At 35.5% G+C, this 21,857-nt stretch overlaps 1 protein-coding gene and 1 long non-coding RNA gene across 8 annotated transcripts in view; one reads left to right on the forward strand and one right to left on the reverse strand.

Annotated features, from left to right (window-relative positions):
* Positions 1 to 21,857, reverse strand: part of LOC133521308 (receptor-type guanylate cyclase Gyc76C-like) — a 70,805-nt gene that overhangs the window by 27,494 nt on the left and 21,454 nt on the right. The window lies entirely within an intron of this gene.
* The window catches only part of LOC133521318 (uncharacterized), a 205,197-nt gene that overhangs the window by 22,209 nt on the left and 161,131 nt on the right, over positions 1 to 21,857 (forward strand). The window lies entirely within an intron of this gene.

A 21,857-nucleotide genomic window follows, 5' to 3' on the forward strand; every position in this document is an offset into this window, starting at 1 on the left:
TATGCTTACGCGTCTCTTACGCTTACGCTCCGTGTGCCGAGAGCCTTACTCGTGTTTATATAAATACAACCAGCAACCAAGTAAGTTGATTGTTGAAACTTTTGTGTGGACATGCGAGTATTTACTGACTACAGACTTGCTCATCATTTATGTCGAGGGCGTAGTATTAAAGAGCAACACGAAAATTAATTAAACTAAACGCAAAAGATTTTTAATCATCTCTTGAACTAAGTATAGTTAAATAGAACGCGGCTCAGCGTGCGATGGCGACAATAAGTGCGTCTATTTCTGTATCTCAATAAAGGGAAGTCTTCCTGCAGTGCGCTTTCCGCCCTTAAATGTAGGAATTGCTTCCATACTGTCAAGTAAGTAATTGGCTCACAGCCGGACACCAATTAGACCAATTGACGTGCCGCTGTTTTGACAACACGCCAACGTCTACCGGCCGCTGCCCACGGAGATGACGAGTCATGATAATGGCTAATTAAATTGATGTTAATATGGATGTTGAGTTCAATGCTCAAGCTAAACGTACGTCAGTGACGTGGCAAATAAATCGTGAAGATTAAACAGTTGAAGCGTTTCATGTGTCGTCTATGCATGTGCAAGATGTCACAAGCGTACAGAAAGTCTAACTGGGAAGCCGGCTCCACAATCACAAATAAAACTACAGTTTTATAGTCTATTCAAAAAATTACAAGTGACTTAAGGCCAACCGTACCTAGCTGGGCAATAAGCAGTGCTAATCTGGGTGCAGGGCTGTTATTCCTACGGCACATCCAGCGCTTGCAAGTCGAACGCTCAAAGGATCCAGTATACCAGCGATATTCGACTACATAAACTTGTAACTGGTCTCGAGGTCAAGTTACATTGGTTAGCCTGAGAGTTCATGTGCCTGCGCTAAGTAATGAAAATAATCGGCCAGGAGTCGCGCGGTGCGTTCGTTCGCGGCGCAGAGCAGTGCGGCTTTGCGACGGCATGATCTCTCCTTGAGATAGCGTCGGCGATAACGCCGGCAAGTTATTTTTAGAATTAAATAAAAAGGTAACCTGCTCATAATCAATTACATGACGTGCATCCCAAACATAACTGATAAAGCAATAAAAAGCTATAGCAATCTCGCAGTGTCATTTTAATGTTCAAATAGTTACGATATCTTGCTAAACAGAGTGTTTATGCGATTATAACATCATACCTAATACACTTGTCAATGTTTTTTTAACTATCTTCTTACTATTAGAAATATAAGATAATTCATATCATTATTATTGGAAAAACACCTTTTGCTATCAAACTATTTCTATTTTGATACTAGTTGTTAATATTTATATTAGCCGGGTTTATAAACGTGTCCTAACTGACAGCCCAGCCGTCATGGGCGCGGGCTGTCAAGTTAGTTGCCGCGCCAACGGGAGCGCCGGTCGTGGTCTTAACATTATCATGTAACTCAATTGGGAAATAAATCAATTACTCAAGACCTAGTGCTTTGTATTTTTAACAGTTCAGAAGTGACAACATTCATGCTCACAAAGTATTTCAGTTAAATAAGTTGATTCTCTTACGAAATTGTTATGTTGGAAGTAGCATTATTACGCTCAAATTGGGCACGTACCTACTTTGGTAAAATGCACTAAGTTTTGGGTCACGAAGTGTTTAAATATATTGTTCAAAACTTATTTAACAAATGTGTGAATTGTTATAAATCATACGAATTCGGAAGAGTACGCAAGCACAATATTATCACCTACCGGTCATTGACCTGCCGGTAAGCTACGTCAACGAGGCGATACAGCACTCGATCACAACTCATGATGTTGGTCTACAATACAGCAGAGACAGCAGAGTGGTTTGTTTATGACAGCAAAACAGGTAATAAATACTATGAGATATTTATTATATTTCAAACTGAACAGTAATTTGAATACTTATGTAGTGAATGTTCACCTAAAAGGTGCGAAGCGTAATTGGATTATTTATGAGATTGCGCATGGTTTAGTTTGTGCAGTTGAAAAGTATATAAGTGATCGAAATTGTATTACTTACATGACATGTCAAGTCAGGAAACCAGGCTTAGCAGCTTCAAATTTGATAGGTATTCTTATTTGTAGTGTACAATAAATGTACTTGGCATCTTGTTGAAATGCTTAATTCAATATCAAATCATGATTAAAACAAGTAATGATTTGTATTAAGTTAATTTTTAGTTACCATTGAGGTAATATATAAGTGTAATATTGCTGAAGTTCCACTGGGGTCATATAAGGTCATTCAGCTTCAGGCCTACCAATTGGAAAGTATTGGAATAATGTTTAAAATTATATCTTAGGAATGTTCTTAATGGTAAGAAATGCATGATGAACTGCCCTTAAGTCTAAAAGCAAATTGTTTGATAAAATTGATTGCTACCTGTTCAACTGTGGTTAACGCACCTCATATGAGTTTTACAATCGGAAAGTAGGGTGAGTTGTAGGTATAAGGGTTTTATTCATTCACTATTGTAATACAGTATATTAACTATGGTGATGTCTATTTAAACGGCTGACTAAAGTTCAAACTTTACTAGATCAGTCAGTAAGGGAGGGTAATGTTAATAATGTATAAAAGTAATGAATTATGGTAATAAAACTGCAACACCAGTAATGTTTTACATCATCATGTATACCTACTAACATGAAAATAAATATTATGCTATTTGTATATTTCTCAAGAAATCAAAAGATAGAGGTGTGTGTTTATTAAGTGTTCTAGCCCTGAGATTATGTGGCTAGGGTAATCCTAAGTTTGTGATTGACATGTTAGCCAAGTAATTTTAATGTAAAATTTAACTGAGTAAAATAGGTAATGAAATTAAAGTATGAAGAAATGTTTTTGCACTTTAGAAGTTTCTTAAAATATGATTATTTAGAAATATAATGATAAGTATATAATGTATCATGGTTGAGTGGTATAACTACTAAGTTCTATGTCCAATATGAATAAGGTGTAGTATACTCGTATATTAATCATTCTGAATCGGCTAGTTGGGACGGGGATGGCTAACTATTTATTTCTTGTGGTAGTCATATTTATTTCAAAATAATATTCTGTTTAAACATTTACGAACAATATTGTTAGCTATTACTATTGTACTAACACGTAAACCAGTATAACCTGACCTCAAGACTTATATAGCTCTTGTCATATATAATCAGGGAGTTTTCTTAGGGTCGGTTGCACCAAACTGTCTGTCACCTTTAAAGTGTTTGCTAAATTCTTTGGTATGGCTTCTCATACTCAGTTTTTATTGTATGGCTTTCATAGGTCACTACTGAGTGATGTTGGCCAGCCCGTCAAATGTGGCTTGTGCAACTGGTATTTAGACTGGACAGTCATATGGTTATGGTTACTTGATAAGCGATTGGAATGTCAACCAAGTCACTGTACTGACTGGGCATTTACGTAGCTTGCTCAGTAATCCTTTAATTTACATGACCAAAATTATTTGAATTATTGAAATATGACTTTTAAACTTAAAATGATATCGAGTAGCATGCATTGATACTGAACAATAAAAATAATGAACAGCTAAATTAGAACAATGTTTCATAAAAGCATCAAATGAAGTTGTGTATGTAGTTACATCCTATTGTGGGTACTTTCAGTTCTTAATTTGATATTTCAATTTATCTGTCTTCGGTTGTTAAATTACTGTTCTTAACCTCAAGAATTGCACTCCAATTAAATAATTGGAGGTAAGTTAGGAATACATAAATATATACATACTTTAAAATATTTATTTTGCCATTGGATTTGGTGGAACAGTTATTGATGCTGAAAATATGCTAGTACTTCTCATCATTTGAAAAGCAGGTACTTATACAAACTCATTTTAAGTTGATATCCTACCTATCACCAGAAGTTTCATTATAAGTTGTAAATGGTAACAAGTAGGCAGTTCGTCTTCACTGAATATGTTGAAATCCTATTGACGACTTAAATACAGACAATAGAAATATACAGTCACCATTCGCACATAGTTTTTTTTGCGCAACGCAACCAGCGTTGTATTTATCTAGAACTATTTTCAGTAATTTTACTTTTCATGATGAATGATAACCGCCTCCTAGTGTACTTATTTGTTGAAATAATTTTATTCATATTTATATTTCTATAGTTTTTAGTAGCTATTATTTTTGTCAGTGGACAAAGTTCTAGTTGATAAGTATATTGCAGTAGTGCATACAGGCATTAAATATCTTTTCAGTATTAATCAAGATTAATTACCTATACATAAATGTTTTAAAATAAACTTTTAATTCCACAAAACACGTGACTTAGTTCCAGTTATGTATACATGACTGATAGTGTAAATGATTCAAATTCGATTTAGTAGGAATAACTAGTTTCTTTTTATGTTTTTGGTAATTACCAACAATAGGGAATTTTTGCGTTTATTCTATATGTTCTGTATCTTCCACGTTATAGCAACTAACATTGAAAATGAATACCGCATACAGTCAAGAGCTCATTTAGTTACCATTATAAATAATCTAGTTTTAAAATAAATAAATAGATGCTTGTTATTGTATAATTACTTAAGTACTATAACTTGATACCACTTCCTATACGAAAGTTTACCCAATTGCAAGCTAGATGGCGCTAGCGTCGAGTTAGATCGCGCAAGTTTCATGGCATGTATTAGACATTTGTATGCAAACCGTTCGCTAGATGGCGGTGGCGGCGAAATAGAACGCGCAAGCGTTTGTCTTTCATAGAATAGTTAAGTTCCAAGTTTGATTTTATTTATTTGATAGATTCAATAGGATACGGTATATATTACATAAAGATTCAATTACTCTGCGTACTCTCTATATCTAAAGATACTCGGAGACTAATTATTAAACTGTATCGAAACACGTGGTTTAGTTCGTGCTGAGGGATTGCTCCTGCATACTCTTTGTGAGTCGACAGTTTTACACACCAAATCTGGAAAAAAAAAATAACCCGCCAAGTTTGAAAACAAACTAATTGTCGTCAACTACTGCTGACTACAACGCTGATTGGAACGCCCCATCGATCCCGCTTACTTACAGTACCTCTATTCTTTCCAATATAATTTAATTCATAAATTTACTACAACATTATGCTTTTAAGTCGCTGGAAACTTAATCCTAGTAAAACACTGGAGCTGTATTATGGCCGACAGCAGTCTTATAACGATTTATATTTTAAGCTAGTTAGTTCTATAGTAGCATTATAGACGTTTACATGGCTACTGTAATGCTTATTTGACCACAAACTATATAATAACATTACAGGCGAACTATACTAGCATTATTATGGTCAAAGGAAATGTTAAATGTATCAAATGCAAAAGGCATAGTTATTTGGAAACCAATTGAGAGATTCAAAAATAATCTAATTACTTACAGCAATTTTGACTTGAATTCGTGAAGGGATAAGCAAACAACAAAGATCTTACAGAGACAGGCAACTTTTACAGTACGACGATTTGGCAATTGTTCAATCATTCCTAATGTATGTTTAGGTTATATTTCCTTCTCTATATTCCAACTGTCACACATGACATACAAATGCATACTTGGTCTCCCGCGGTACAGGCCTAGCCTAGTACGGGGATCGCTGGAAACTCTGTTATGTAACAATGCTATGCACTCAACCGATGTCACACCAATTCTGCATTCATATCATGTTTTGTGTGCAATAAACTTATTTTTATTTTTTATCTTTACTCCTAGAGCTTAAATCCAATTTGGAGTTATTGTATCATAGTAGACTATACTTACATATAGTGTTTTTATAGTAGACTGAGTAATGGTTTTAAACAGTTCTGATCAGAAAAATATAATTATGAGAACCCCGCAGATAAAATAAAACGGTGGATAGGACTAGACTCTAATTATGAGCCTGGTTCTGAAAATCAAAGTTGTGACTCGGAGAGGTAGTGAATAAATAATATTACTTCAGTTATTATATACTATACAGTTATTAACGTACTATAATTTACTCATAGTAAACATAAAATTCATATTCGTCACGTAATGACGCAATGCACACGTGTTTCATTTTCATTGAAGTTAATGTTAATGTAATTCCAAATAAAGTCTAACCGAAATATGAATATATCCTTGTGTATATGCTTAATAAATAAATAAAGTGTAAAATGTTTAATGATTTACATGTCGGATCTGAGTCCATACGTCCGAATGCTGAGACGACATGGTTGGAGGCCGCTGCATCCAGCGTGTGTACGCGGTAGCTGAGGGGCTGCTACGTCCAGTGTACGTACGCGGTATCGAAGATCATTTGAAACGCTTGATTGAGGCCGATAGCTCCTTGTGCGAGAAAGCGGTAACAAGCAGAACCACCTACGCTTGATTGAGGCCGATAGCTCCTTGTGCGAGAAAGCGGTAACAAGCAGAACCACCTAAGCTTGATTGAGGCCGATAGCTCCCTGTGCGAGAAAGCGGTAACAAGCAGCACCACTTAAGCTTGATTGATGCCGATAGCTCCCTGTGCGAGAAAGCGGTAACAAGCAGTACCAGTTAAGCTTGCATGAGACGGATGCTCCCTGTGCGGGTACGCCGTAACAAGCTCACCATACAGCCTGTGTCTGTACTCTTATCGCCCTTACATGTTGTGTGTGTATTGTGGTATGTATAATAATAACCGTACGAAGGTTTTTCACCCTGTGTGTGTGTGTGTGTGTACTTTGCTACAACTTACTAAAAGCCCTTACATCCTCTATGTGTATTGTGGTATATATAATGATAATAGTACAAATGTTTTTTTTACACCCTATTTGTATACTTTGCCACAACCTAACGAATACCGTCACATCCTGTCTTTGTGACCTGTAATTGAGAAAAGACAACCTTTTAAATTACACTCTGTATGTGTACGGTCGGTGCCCCAACTTAAGTAACCTGGTAGCCACAATAGTTGTATAGAAAAGTGTATACTTATGTTAGGGAACCGACTATGTGACAAGACAACCTTCGAGACCCTGTTACATCCTATGTGCGGTGACACATGATGGAAGGAGACGCTGTTAATCCCCGTTTCTGAGTCCAGGTACGCTGAGGGTGTTCCAGCTTCGATCGCGCCACTATACCACTACGTGCACTTCAACCCTTTTGTGGTGAGCTTGGTGAGCGCGCTGCAACCGCTGCAGGGGCTCGTCGAGTGCGCCGACTTCGGGCCAAAGGGTGTCATCTTTCGGAGGTTCCAGAGCAAACTGCTGAATCTGGCACAAGACTGTTTTGTCGCCAAAATTGTGTTTGGTTTATAAAAAAAAATATATATGTCTGTAAGATGTTTGTAATATAGGCCCTTTTGCCAAATTTAAATTTTAAATAAATTAATACATTTTAAGGACGGTAATATGTAGTGTGTACGACAGGAAATAAGATCAAAAGTCACTAGATTCTACATCTGTTACGTTACACCACATCAAGTTAGTGACTACCCGAGGGGCATCGTTACTGTTTAAGAATAAACGCAAATGCGTAAAAGTGCAGGATATATTTTTTTGCACCATAAAAGGCAATATTATCCCAGTAGAGTTTTATTCAAGTAGTAGCTACCTAAAGTAGTAGTACCTAATACTAAATGTAACAGAATCTTAATATTATCTTTCTTATATTTTTTTTTTTCTCTAAGCTCTATTTGTTAATACATGTTAATAATATAAATGATTGAATGGGGACATCCAATCTTGTAAGGATGGCCGAAAATGTTATCAGTTAGATTTCTTATTTGCTCCACAAGGCTCGATTATGATATCAAATAATGAAAAAAAAAAAATTTGTTGTTTCAGTGTTGTTCAAATGCTTTATTGTTTGTACATTTAATTTTCATTTCTGTAATTGTTACCTAATTAATCAAGTGTGATTGACGTTTTTTTCTCTTATAGTTTTTACTGAATATTTTGTAAGATAAATTTTGTTTATTTTCTTGCCTACTAAGTGCGTGAGAGCACGTTATTGTCACGTTTTATTATTATATCCTTAGAAAATAAATAGTTTATATCTCTTTGCCTCGGGTCAGGCAAAAATTCAGGATGGCCGATTATTAGAAATATAAGATAATTCATATCATTATTATTGGAAAAACACCTTTTGCTATCAAACTATTTCTATTTTGATACTAGTTGTTAATATTTATATTAGCCGGGTTTATAAACGTGTCCTAACTGACAGCCCAGCCGTCATGGGCGCGGGCTGTCAAGTTAGTTGCCGCGCCAACGGGAGCGCCGGTCGTGGTCTTAACATTATCATGTAACTCAATTGGGAAATAAATCAATTACTCAAGACCTAGTGCTTTGTATTTTTAACATTACTATGAAATGTCCAATTGAATTTCTCATAAATAAGTCGTGTATCTGGCTGTTTTTTAACTAGTAGGTTGCTGTAGAGTGTAGGTGTGCTCGTAAATCCTATTATTTTTAATACCAAGTATACAGTGTGTCCCTAGCCATTGGACAAAGCCGAAATGTACATATGCATTATGGTATTTAGAACCAGTGTACAGAGTATCATAACTAGCGTTGTAGCGGTTTCGAAGAAATTAACTAAATACCATTTTTTACTTTGGAGCAGCCTGTATGTGTTAGTAGCTCCTAAGGTAATATCCTCAAAGAATAGTATGGAACCTTCTTCGACCTTTTTGATTATCTTTTTTATTTATGACACTAATAAGCTTCTGACTTGTAAAATGTCATCATTATCAAATATTTCGAACAAATTGCCAAAAACACTGCCAAAGATTATCACAGTGTGTTTCTTTTTGTTGTCGATTATTGCAAATAACTTTTGTTCGAAAAAAATATTTTTTTATCCTTTGTTCTAATTAAAAAAATATTAACGTCAGAGCATTCCTGAGAAGTAACCCTACGTGGGATTTCAGGGCTTGTCCAATGGCTAAGATCACCCTATATAAGCAATGAAATACCTAATTCGAAAAACACTGGGTTAACCTACATTCCACGGGCATACGCTTAATGACAGAGCCAAGTTTTGACGAAAGCGAACGAAATGTCCTCTATCAATTTCATTTCCTCTACTTTCTAAGTTACCACCTAATTCAGAGCGGTCATCGTGTATTAGTACAAACAAGGTACATAAAATGTTTAAAACGCATGCCTAGGTGTATAAACTAGGCTGTAATGTAGGTATGCATACTAAATGAGTAGCTATCGAGGCGAGATGTTCGAGAGATGATTTAGAGTTCCATCTATTTTTGCTACGGGGATATGATGCTTACAAATGTGGGGATCTTAGACAGAAGTTATAAATCAGTCAGTAGTTAAAATGACCATTTCTAATTGGACAATTTGCCATATCATTCATTCACAACCTTATAATAGTACCTTAAAACACGAAATTTCCTCATAATATACATATTATGTGTATGTGTAGTTGCCAATTGAAGTTTACGATGCACTGCGTCAAATTTATATGGAAGGCATATTATTGTTGACGCAAGAGCCAACAGCCTCGCCGTCCCTTTTCGCATGGAACATCACATACTAATTTAGTGGTTAGGAACTACAACAAGCTTGCGACGCACGAGTGACCGGTTCTTCAGCATTATTGATAAATTAATCTCGGGAAATGTTGCAAAGGTTATCTCGTTTACGCGTTGAATATGGCGATAGATCCAAAGCATTTAATTGGTCGCGCTGACAAAATTAAACCGGGGAAAGAGCGCGCGACGGCAATCATCAAGCCTTCTCAAGGAACCGGTCAAATCAGCTATTAGAAGTAGAACATAGAACTAGTTTCATTATTGCCGATTGAGCACTTTACATAAGTGCATAATTAATAATTGAGTATTCGGACTATTGTTAACACGAGACCTAATCACAAAATGTGTCTACTGAATATCTATGCGATTAACGTATCGTGTCGAAGTTAATATTTGTAACCTCGACTTATGTTACATAATTATTTTCTGAGCTATAAATAGAACAGAATTACTGTTGAAAATATACTCAAAAGCAGTAAAAAAGGGTCACATAATTTGAAATTTAGTGTCATATCCTCGTCCTACGGATGTTCCATAGCAAAGTCGGTTTTTCTATTTCTAAATTTTATAAAAAGTAAATTCCGAACTAATTCGAACATAAGAACAACTTGTTGGCTATGCTACATATATTATATGTGTTATGGTCAAAGGTCGATATGCAGTTTCTTCCGAGAATGACTGGTTTATCCTAGGTTTGACCAGTAAATCCTTAGGCCTTTTTTTTAAACCTAGAAATTCCTAACTTTTCAGTCATACGTCGAAAGTAAAATAATCTGTTGCGGGCTTTGCCTAGACGATTTTAGAACACTTGTAACATGTTTAAGCCGGATTTTCCGCCCTGCTACAGATCCCCGAAGGGCAAACTGTCCAGAAATAAGTAGCGGGGTTCCATCGACCCCAGGAAACGAGATTATAATTACCACAAAATTAAAATTAAAAAATGTCGTGTTAATACCTAATCTAAAAAACTCAGACATTTTAATACATAATTGAAGCTTGACTGGTCAAACTCCGATTTCTTGAAATTGAGTTGCGACGTTTTCCTGACCAAGTTAGTCTCTCCTAAGTTTGACGAAAATTCTATTGTGAAAGGCCAAAAAACGTCATTTATTTGGGCTTTAACTTTAGCTTTTGGGATTGTTTAGTCATACCTAGTAGCGCCGTGGAAGCGCCGGAGCTTCGAGGTTTGACTTAGTTTAAGGTGTGTACAATACGTAAATAACATGTTCCTCCTTTTACTTTTTTGTCGTTATACTCTTTGCAGAGTCGTGGCTGCCGACATTAGGCACAGATGTTACTTGCCGTATGATTTCTCTACCCTGTACCACTAGACGCTCTATGGAGTCATTCAAAAAAATTGGCAAAAGCTGTTAAAACACAGAGGGTTTATTTATTTATTTTATGGTTAATAGCAATTAAATACAGGTATCATGCAGGCGCAACTATTACCTTTCTATGACGTTATGGCATGAAGAGTTTGTTCGAGCCCAATTTACTGTCATACTGTAATTATGTATGGGCTGCCAATTTTGAAAATTCACACTACGTAACTTAAAAAAATATTGTTTTGTATTACGGACTGGACATAGTATAGGTACTAGACGTGTATATACGGAATCGAGAACATACCTATGCTATTGATCTCGTCGAGTCGATGTTTGGCCTGCCACTCCCGACCGCACCCACTCTCAAGATAATAAAAATCGACCACTCCACACCACCGAGCCGCACTGCCTAAGTACATATAAGTACATGATTCAACAAAATTCTGTCGCCTTCTACGTATGTTGGCCTTACAGAAGCTTGGAACTCGCACAGGGTCGCATGAATGAACTGGGAAGGTACCTACGCTGATAAGAGGCTATGGGTAATTATTACCCGTCGCACGGTAATTTTAATGAGAGGGTACGAATATGGGCACTTGGTTATTTTAAAGCATTCATTAGGCACATCAAATTGATTCATCTTAATGGTATGTATGTGTGTATGTATCTATGTCACTTTATTGCACATAAACAGGTTAACATAAAACAGACAAATGGTTGATGAAGAAGTTCTGTAAATGACTAGTATTGTTAGTGCCATCCAAGATGACGCGCAGATTTGTCAAATGATAATACGATTCAAGGCACACGTCGTCGTGAATGACACGATCTATACCTACAGCATTTTTTCAATGTTTCGTTTACGGGCATATTAAAAAAAAACAGAATAATATCTTTTTTGCGAGAACCTATTACCTATTGGGTTAATTCGACTCAATATCCACGAGAACTTAAAAAAAAAGTGCCCTAAGTTTTCCGTACAAAATTTTGGGTTCAGTTTTATGACGGATCATACAAAATGACTGGATGCTGTTTAAATAGCATAAATGTGTCAACCCAAATTCATTTTGCAATAACTTCAACCGTCAAATTATTGAGTTGACATCTTATTGCAATATGAATGTAACCCACATTACATTATTGCTTAACAGCATCCGTAGGTACCTATTTGAAAATGCGTCACTTAACTTTATATTTTTTTGTTTCGGATACTTTTTATTTTTAAATCGATAGGTCATCGTGATTCTGAGTAGAAATAATCCAAAAACTAGGTTTTTCGCAAATTCGGAAAAAGTAAATGGTACACATTTTTGGTCCCGCATACACCGTGTTTTTATTAAATTCCGTTAACTTCGGGGTATCAGTAAGTACGTTTAGGAAAACTAAATAGCTTAGGTAATTAAAAAATATATATATTCTCAATTATTTTTATAAAAAGTAATTAAATGTTGCATATAGCGTTGTTGTAACACGGGCATTACATTTAACTCAAACACACAATTGAAAACTGTGAGATATTAAATGTCATTTCGAACACCGATCGTCTGAGATAGTACTTACGTTTAGTAGCCAATGTATGAACTCGTACTAAACACTAATCAATACGTAAACAGGCTCTAAAACAAATGTACACGCTCGTAAGGGCCTTATAAGATATTGATTATCTCCGAAATGGAGTTAATTAGAATACCGGTTACTTTGAGAAAGTTACTTAATTTAAGCTCAGGGATGCACCCTTTAAATTAACGGAAATAAAAAAAAAACACGGTGTATAAGCGATAGATTTGAATATTCAACATGCGAGCAGTAATTATAAACGGAGAGCTACACACGGAAACAACGATTTTGAGAAGCGAAACTGGACAGTTAGTTTGCGTATAGCAACTCACAGAACTATATCGAGATAGAAGAAAAGAGTTGATCGATTTGTACGGGGAACGAGCGTGTAAAACATTTTGCGAAGGCACTTTGACGTCAAGAGTGACATTTAGTGATGGGAAACATAAGCCGCGTGGAAACGATTTAGAAGCATTGATTAGAATGCGGCAATCCGATTCTAGGCATCGCCGTCGTTCGTTATCGATAAGAACCGACAGAGGTGAGAGGATAGTAGATTCAAGAGATAGAAGTGCGAAAGAAAGTCTGAAAGAAAAAAGCAATAATGATAACTTATGTTACGAGATACTTAAAACATTTATTGTTTAAAAAATGCTGATTAAAACTTTAAATGTTGATATGATTTGATAACATACTATTACATAAAGATATATAGAAAAAAAAAACATCTTGACTTCTTAACTTAGTAAATTTCTGCTATCGATGTAACCATAACCTGCCTGTTACCCTTCATGTGTCCAAGGCCGTCCCACTTAGTCGCTTGCCATAAGGACGTTTTGACAGGTTATTCGTATAAATATACAAGAAACTCTCGTCCTTACGGCAAGCGACAAAATGGGACGTTTTGCCAGCCGTGGACACATATTTTCATCACACTTACTCTTAAAAGTTTACTTGTAGGCGATGCGGTCCCAAAATTCTAAATCTCGACCGTGGGCTCTTAATGTACGTCCGAAATTAAGCTGAAGTTTTATTTCTTTCCTTTAGTTTCTTTACAACCGTGATGAAAAATTACGAATTAGTACATTTTCAGTTTGTTCATGATGAAAATAATACACGGAAACAATATAAATTGTTTTTTTTTAATTTATTAAATAACAGATATTTTAGGACAAAGAGCATTTACCGATGAAAGGAAATACCAGGATTAACAGCTCTAACTTTATTTGTAGTGTTTGAACAATTGGGTACTTGACACATGTTGAATATTATAACAAAATTTAGTTACGAGTAAATGGATAGAAAATGAGCCATCCATTATAAAAAAGTGGAATTTAAAAAATTATACTGAGATTATAAAAAAATACAAGGCTCCAAAGTCTCAAAAAATTGATCTTCCATACATTTAGGACAGGCTTATATAATGTGACGTCACATCATGTTATCATTTTGTTAGAGGCGTTTCAATCGTCGACTGCGTCAGACTTTAACTCTAATTTCTCACCTTTGTGTTTTGTGTTGCTTAAATGCCATGAGTCCCATATAGACATTTAATCCTCAGGAACATTTTTTGCAAAAACTGTCAAGTAGCCAATTATTGAACAAACCGTCATTTTGATTTTGAAATCTGACGTTTCACGCGGAAAACGGCCGGGAGCCGATTGATGTTCGCGGCGAGCATAGGAGCCGGGCGGCGACTTTTTTGCACGCAAGGGACATACACTCTTTCCTTCTATCTCGATATAGTTCTGTGGCTATACTATCCTTATTACAGGATCTGGCTAGGCCTGGCAGGTGTACATCGGCAGAGGTTAGAGAATGCAGAGAGTTTGAAGGATGCACGTTTTTAGAGTTTTGGGTTTGGATGTAGTATTATTAATGCGTGCAGTATGATATTGAGGGAGTTAACGCAAAATTGCAGTTTTTATATTGATTTTATACGAGTTTTAATACTTATAATCAAGGGCATATGCTACGAAAACATTCAGAAACTAGACTAGACTATATTTGCGAGGGCAAACTCTAAGCAAGGTTAAATTAGAGTTTAGGTTAGAGAATAGAAAAAAAAAAACAAAAAAAAGTCTGATTTTCATTTATTTTCAATTGTATATCGTTAACCTGCGTACCATAGCAATATAATTTTAGTATAATAAAATAGCTAATGATTCGACTATATAGCCAAAATTTTAAACAGAAGTATAATTTCAAAGATATTGACGAAAAACGTCAAAACCCGCGCGAATCCGGAATCTTCCGTCGCAAGTTTCTCACGGGGCGCCTAATGTTTTATTCCTTTCTAATTTCCTGGCTTTACGGCCCCTTCTTCAGGGTAACTTATGTATTCAATTCGAAATTAACACTGCCAGGCGTTACTGTTGGGGAAGACAAGTGACGTGAGCCAGGTGACGCCTTATGTTATTGTTGCCGCTTGTGTTTTTATTTCCGCAATAATGCGCAATGTCTAATGATACATAAATGAGACAACTTCGGCACTTATATCATTCCTTTTTCCTAGCTGAGAAGTTTTGCTGACCTGTCACTCTGAGCTCCACCAATGAACAGTCAGCCATACACCCAGATCGGATCGGTGTGGTTAATTTTTGGTTACTACTTTCCGTTTAAATCGTTGTCCATTTTCCGGGGCTAAGCTCTTAGACTATTATATAAATGTAGGTAGATATCAAAGGCTGAGTTCGATTAAAACGTCTACATGACATATTTTAGTAAACAAGGAAGGAATAAGTATTGTAAACGTGCGTCTGTTTCAATAATATGGTGAACCAACTTTTAGTGACACTCGTTGACATGGTCAATTTACAATTAGTTGTCCAGGAGTGAAATTACCCTCAGAATTCTTTGCGTGACACAAAATTACTTCTAAAAACCGGCCAAGAGCATGTCGGGCCATGCTCAAATGTAGGGTTCCGTAGTTACACTAATGAGCCAAGATTTCTCCTACTGTAAACACTTATGCGATTCCATCTTATTTCTTTCTCTTTTATTCTTCTCGTTCAATGTTTAAACTCAGTCTCACTGTCAAGCAACATAATTATAACTATAATAGTTACTCGTATTATTAATTTTCGCACGTCATGTACTTTACGCAGTTTCTACCTGTGGAAACTTGTAATTGGCTATACTGATTTTATTTCGAAACATATTTTGTTACTTTAGCTGAAGTTTTCCTAAGAAAAAAAAATCCGTTCGTCACAATAGACTACCTTGAACGGTTCAAACGCGCAACAAAGCAATCCGCGGACGAACAGATGGACAAACGGACATGCTGAAACTATACTTCGTTTTTTAGCATAAGAAAAAGGGTAAACAATCTTGATATGTCTTTTCATTGTAAAACGCTATTTGAAAAAATAGTAACTATTACTTATGAAACTAAAATAATGCAAATGATCATAGTTGCTATATATTATATAATTGTTACATACGAGCTGCAATTTTTTTCCAAGTGTTTTTCAATAAAAAAACACACGTCAAGATAGCTTACCTTCTTTCTAATTAGGAAATGCAAATCGGTTATAACCGTATAACCGATTATTTACACAAAATTTCATAACCGTTTATTGGAAACTCGAATAACCGGTTACGGTATTTTCGGTTATTTATTTATGACTTAAATTCTATGAATTGATCTTCTAATGACTACAAAGTCTTGCCTTTTTTGGTTGTGTCGCCTGTGGCTATAACATTTTATGTCAAAAGTAACCGTAAACCGATTATAACCGATATTCGGTTATTTTTCGGGCATAACCGTAACCGAAACCGAGCATATAAGGATTCGTAGGTGACTACGGAACCCTTAAAACTGTTGGACACTTGGACAACGGTACAGAATAACAACACAAAAATTAACAAAAGAACGAGAGAAGTAATCCGCTCCTTCCTAAATCGTGGTCATAGCATTACTGTGAAACCTATGACGTCCTAATTAATGGACGTAGATACCTATGTGCCGGCGACGGAAGTAACGGATTTGTTCATGGCTACTTTACTGCACTTAAAAAAATTGCAAAGTAGCCTATACCCTACCTTTGTCATGTCACCGAATGTAATCGAGCTTACAGACTCTAAATTCAAAACTGTTGTTAAGCAAAAACTCATTTCGCAACCCTATAAAATAAGTGGTTATATAAAATAAGTGGTCATGGAAATGAAGGTTTGGCAATGATAACGTCCTGCATTAGCAATCTAAAGCATCAAATTTCTATGAGAAAGTACCTACTGTATGTTATTGTATGAATTTTTATATTCCATATTAATTTAAATTGTATTTTTTATAAGACGTAATGTTTTGAAAAGATGTTTCTTGCCGGTCCCATTTTGCGATACCCTCCTACAATTTAGGAGAAAATTAAATCTTCTCGGGTCAGAGGTGTAGGGTTAGAGCCGGCGTAGCTTTATTTGACGTTCGTAAGCGCATTATAATATGCCTACTTGAAAAATAAACTATCTTTATGATTGGAATTTCTTTGAATAAATAACGAAAAGAAGAGAAGATTAAAGAAAAGATCAACAATAATGCTTGTGCTAGAGATTTTTCATTGCCTTATTATTATTGATCATTTCTCAACCTATTTGATATACAGAGTATTTATTTAATCACCTGCAATAATTTACAGGGTGAATATCTTATACCTTTAAACGAGCAATTCTTGTATATATATATATATATATATATATATATATATATATATATATATATATATATATATATATATATATATATATATTTCTGTGATCTCGGAAACGGCTCTAACGATTTCGCTGAAATTTGGTATATGGGGGTTTTTGGGGGTATACAATCTATCTAGATTAGTCTTATGTTTGGGAAAACGCGTGTTTTCGAGTTTTCATGCGTTTTTCTTTCGACGCAGAATATGGTCGCTAATTTCGTATTGCCGGCCACTGTCCGTCTGGTCCAGCGGGTTAAGACGCGGACTGCTAAACGAATGTTACGGGTTCTAATCTCGCCCGGTGACTAACTTTTGTTTTTTTTTATATGTTCAAGTTTATATATATTTTTTTAATTTTTATTATTTTAGACAAGTTTAATTTAGTAAAAAAATGTAGTTAAGATTATCACCTATACACCACCATATTACAATAAATAGTCATAACCGAGCAAAGCTCGGTCGCCCAGGTTCTATAGGTCAAAATGAGCAACTTTTACTATGGAACTAATCGCGAAATCACAATTAAAATGTATGCAACAGCCAATTTTTTCCGATTTCAGGGTTAGACAAAATGACAAAACACATAAATCAAAAATTAGTATTATAAATATGAACGTAAACTATATAGCAGATAACACCGCATTGAAACTCCAACATGCCTTAGCTTCGTCTCCGTACCTCCGTACGGTAAACTCTGTACTCGTACTGATCATCGAAGAACTCCTTAATATTGCGAAAGTCATTGTTGTGCAACATCCTGCTTATCTTGGGCGCTTGTACGCTTGCATCCCAAAGGAGCCCAGAGTCCCCTTGGCTATTGGATGCCTCGTCTCGAGACTGCCGAGATTTAGCGTAAACATAGTTTGCACATGAAATCCGAGACAGCCAAAACGGACAATCTCGCCGGCCCCTGCCTCGCCTCCGCGTAGCCTTTTTCTCGGACTCTATTTCTACGTTAGAGCGGTATAATAAGAGTTAAGCCCGTCACAGACGAAGCGATAATTGATAAACCTTCACTTATGTGAGACGGTGCCCCCAGGACGGTCGTGGGGATAAATGAGAAAAGGTTAAAAAATATATATCGAAATGATGAATGAAAAATAGTACATTACGATACAAGTGCGAAAAATAGGAAATTCGAAACGAGTGGCGATAAATTAAAACACGACCGAAGGGAGTGTTTTAAATCGACACGAGTTGCGAATAACCTATTCGCACATGTATCGTACAACGTTTTACAGTACATATGGCCTTTTAAATGTTCGACACAGTAACGAAATATGCAAATTTTCGCACTAGTGCGGTAAAGTAGCACCATATGTCCTGTAAATAATATTTTTCTACTCGTCGATTGTAATGGTTAAATTCAGATTTCATATACCAAACTATAATTGCGTAATTTTCATGTATGAGCTCCCAACTCAATTAAAATATTCTATAACGTGATTGGTCAACTATAAAAATACCAATCACGTGCCGACGCGCTTGCATAAAAAAGACTAAACGGGCGCGGGGCGAGACTAAATATTCGCGGGTTTATGTTTTTTGTACTACATTTTTATCTACTGAGATACTTAACAATTTTCATTATTTAGATTTCTCGAACCTCACCAAATATTACCAAGGGAGAGGGGGGGTCAAAAAATAGCCGAAAAAACCTCACGTGATTTGTGCACAAGCCCTAAGATGATTCGTAGAAAAAGTATTGAATGAATAAATGAATGAATGAATTTATTTTATTTTAGACTTTTTCAAATCCATATTTTTGTTAGTATTTTGTTAGTGTATTGTATCAAGCTTTTCAATCACGTACCCTACGTACATAACTTCGTTGCCGAAACACGATACTCGACTGAAAATCTCTCACGGTTGTATAAAATACTATTTGAGAGTCTCAGAACGAGGGCTTGTTATTTTTTAATTTTAAGATAAATATTTAAATAGTTTCCAAGTTATGAAGAAAATACCAAAAAAGGAACTTTGCATCACTAAGTTGTCATGTTTTGGAAAGTAGGGGTGTTGCACTCGTATGTTTTACGAACCATTTGGAGCCACATTTTGTTACACACACTATATTAAATTTGGTTCAATTATTAAATAATGCCCCTAAGACTAAGTAGGGCCCCATCTTTTATAAATACCTATATCGCAAACGATTATTGAGATGCAAACATTTAAAAGTGGGCATTTTTATCACTAAGTTACAAACTTCTTCTACTTAAACAAATACCTAACCTACTTCCAGTTGAACTAAAAATAGCAAGGTGCAATTTTTGTCCAGCTGGGTATTGTATGATTGTGAAGTGAATACAAAACGGATAAAACACAATTTTTATATGATTTAACAAATTTTCCAAAAAATGGCTGACATCCTAAAGCCAAGTTCAATATTACTTCATCAACAAAATAATTGAGATCCTAGCCAAGTTCTCTAGATAAGTAGATAACTTAGGTAGATTGAAGTTCAAGATTTATATATAAATTGAGGACAAGTACATCTTGCTTCTGGAAAAAATCCAGAAAGCCTTTCTGCGATTCTTATACAAAAAGGTTTACGGGTATTACCCATATTTGTACCCATCAAAGTTCCTGCTTGGCGTTTTAGGGTTTAATTCTAGGGCTTATAGGGCTATTGACTACTGTATGTAATGTCTTATTACGGGGGAACTCACTATGTCCCATGGCAAATCACCACTTGTCCGCGCTCTACAATATATTAACGCGCTCCTCGCATCAGCACTGGAGTGTGATGTATTTGCAAGTAGTTGGATGGATCTGTGTAAAGAATGTATGAAGTTCTGTGAGACGATGGATAAGCGAGAATCTTCTGTCTTGTATTAGTCTTCTTTCTTACATTTGTTCTGTTTTCCTTTCTAGACTGTATCATGTACCAAAGTTCTATAAATACTGTCTATTATAAATTTCACAGTGTATTAGTTCGCTGTAATGCTGTGTACATTTTTTGAATCAATAAATATATATATTTTTTTTTTTTTTCTCTGGTTTCTACATACAAGTTATCTTAAGCTTGGCTATTTGTCTATGGTAATTAAATAAATATATCACACAAATAAATGCCTTTACCAAGATTTGAACCTGGGAATAAAATCTTGTCGAGTCTTGAGCATCAAGTTGTCCTAAATTATCTCATTATGTACAGAACTTGGTTCCCATAAAGATCTCTTTAAAAAATCTTACATTCATATAAATAAAAACAACATTAAAATTTTGTTTCTGTGAATGCCAGTACCATACATGTTAGCTATGTGACCAGCATCTTGTAGAGTTAGGAATTTAAAACTCCCGCTAACAAGAATCATTGAAAATAGTGTGTATATAATTTTATTTTATTTTTATTTTTTATACCATGACGGTGGCAAACAAGCTTACGGCCCGCCTAATGGTAAGCAGTCACCATAGTCTATGGACACATGCAACTCGAGAGGTGTTAAAATCCGACCTCTTACAATATGGTGACATTCATAATATTAATACTAGAAATAAACATAAGCTCGCAGTGCCCTTCACTCGGCTCTATAAAATAAAAAAATCATTATGATTATACCCAGAAACAGTACAATGCTCTGCGAATCCAATATAACGATGCGTTCAGAGTGCTGATGAGGTTGCCCCGATACTGCAACGCATCAGGGATGTTTGCGACAGCCAGGGTAGACTGCTTCCATGCCACGATGCGCAAGCGCTGCGCCTCCCTGGTGCGCCGGGTGAGGGGCAGCTCCAACAGCATTCTGACAATGATTGCGAGCAGGTTCGACTGCACATATGTGAATCATTGTTGCATTATCCAACTTAATAAAAATGTTATTTATGATATTGATTATTAATGGGTATTTATGCGCAAATAGTGTAATATAAATAAATTGTGTATAATAATAGTATTTATTTGTGGTCTAATTTGTAATTGTGATTTTTAATTTTATTTTATTTTATTTCATTTGTATTTTTAATTGTAAGATGTTTATGGACTCTGTCTGAAAAGATTTTTTTTTTATTATGGGTAATTGTGTAAGATTTTATAATTAACTTCCAAACCATATTAGTGTCTGTGAACCTAGCATATCAAGTGCTAGCATCTCAAGTTTTCTTGAGAGTTCTAGTAGCATCCCTAATAGTTCTATAGTTCTAGGTAGTTTTTTTTAATAGTTCTACTTATTTACGGGAAAAAAATGAAAATTGAAAATGAGATGCTAACTTCCCATTTTGACACACTAGCATCCCAGCCGTTATCCACTCTACAGCCTCAAAATAGCATTTAAATGGAAGCTAGTAACATTTCAAGGCGATCTATAATGAGTTCTAGTCAAAACTGTAAAAAAAAATTTTTTCATATAGGTATGGGATACGAACATCAAAAAAAATTATAGGTTTCTTCTAACTAAAACTAAGTTCGAGCTGAAATCCAAGGTTTGACAGCTAGCATCTCAGGAGTTCTGGATAGCCAGCTCCCTAGTGCATTAGAATACATACAGTTCTATCTTCTAGAACGAAATTTGACAGAGTTTTGATAGAAATTGTCCGAAAATAGTCTTGAAATCCAGTAAATGCTAAGCTCTGAGCATCGCATCCCAGCCGATGCAGATATGATACCCAGCATCTCAGCAGTTCTAGATAGCCCGCTCCCTAGTGCATTAGAAAACACACAGTTTTATCTTCTAGAATGAAAATTGAAAAAGTTCCGAAGGATTTTTGTTCGAAATAGTCCAGAAATCGAGTAAATGTTAAGTTTTGAGCTAGCATT

The sequence above is a fragment of the Cydia pomonella genome, chromosome 9, assembly GCF_033807575.1.
Source record: "Cydia pomonella isolate Wapato2018A chromosome 9, ilCydPomo1, whole genome shotgun sequence".
Lineage (NCBI taxonomy): Eukaryota > Metazoa > Arthropoda > Insecta > Lepidoptera > Tortricidae > Cydia > Cydia pomonella.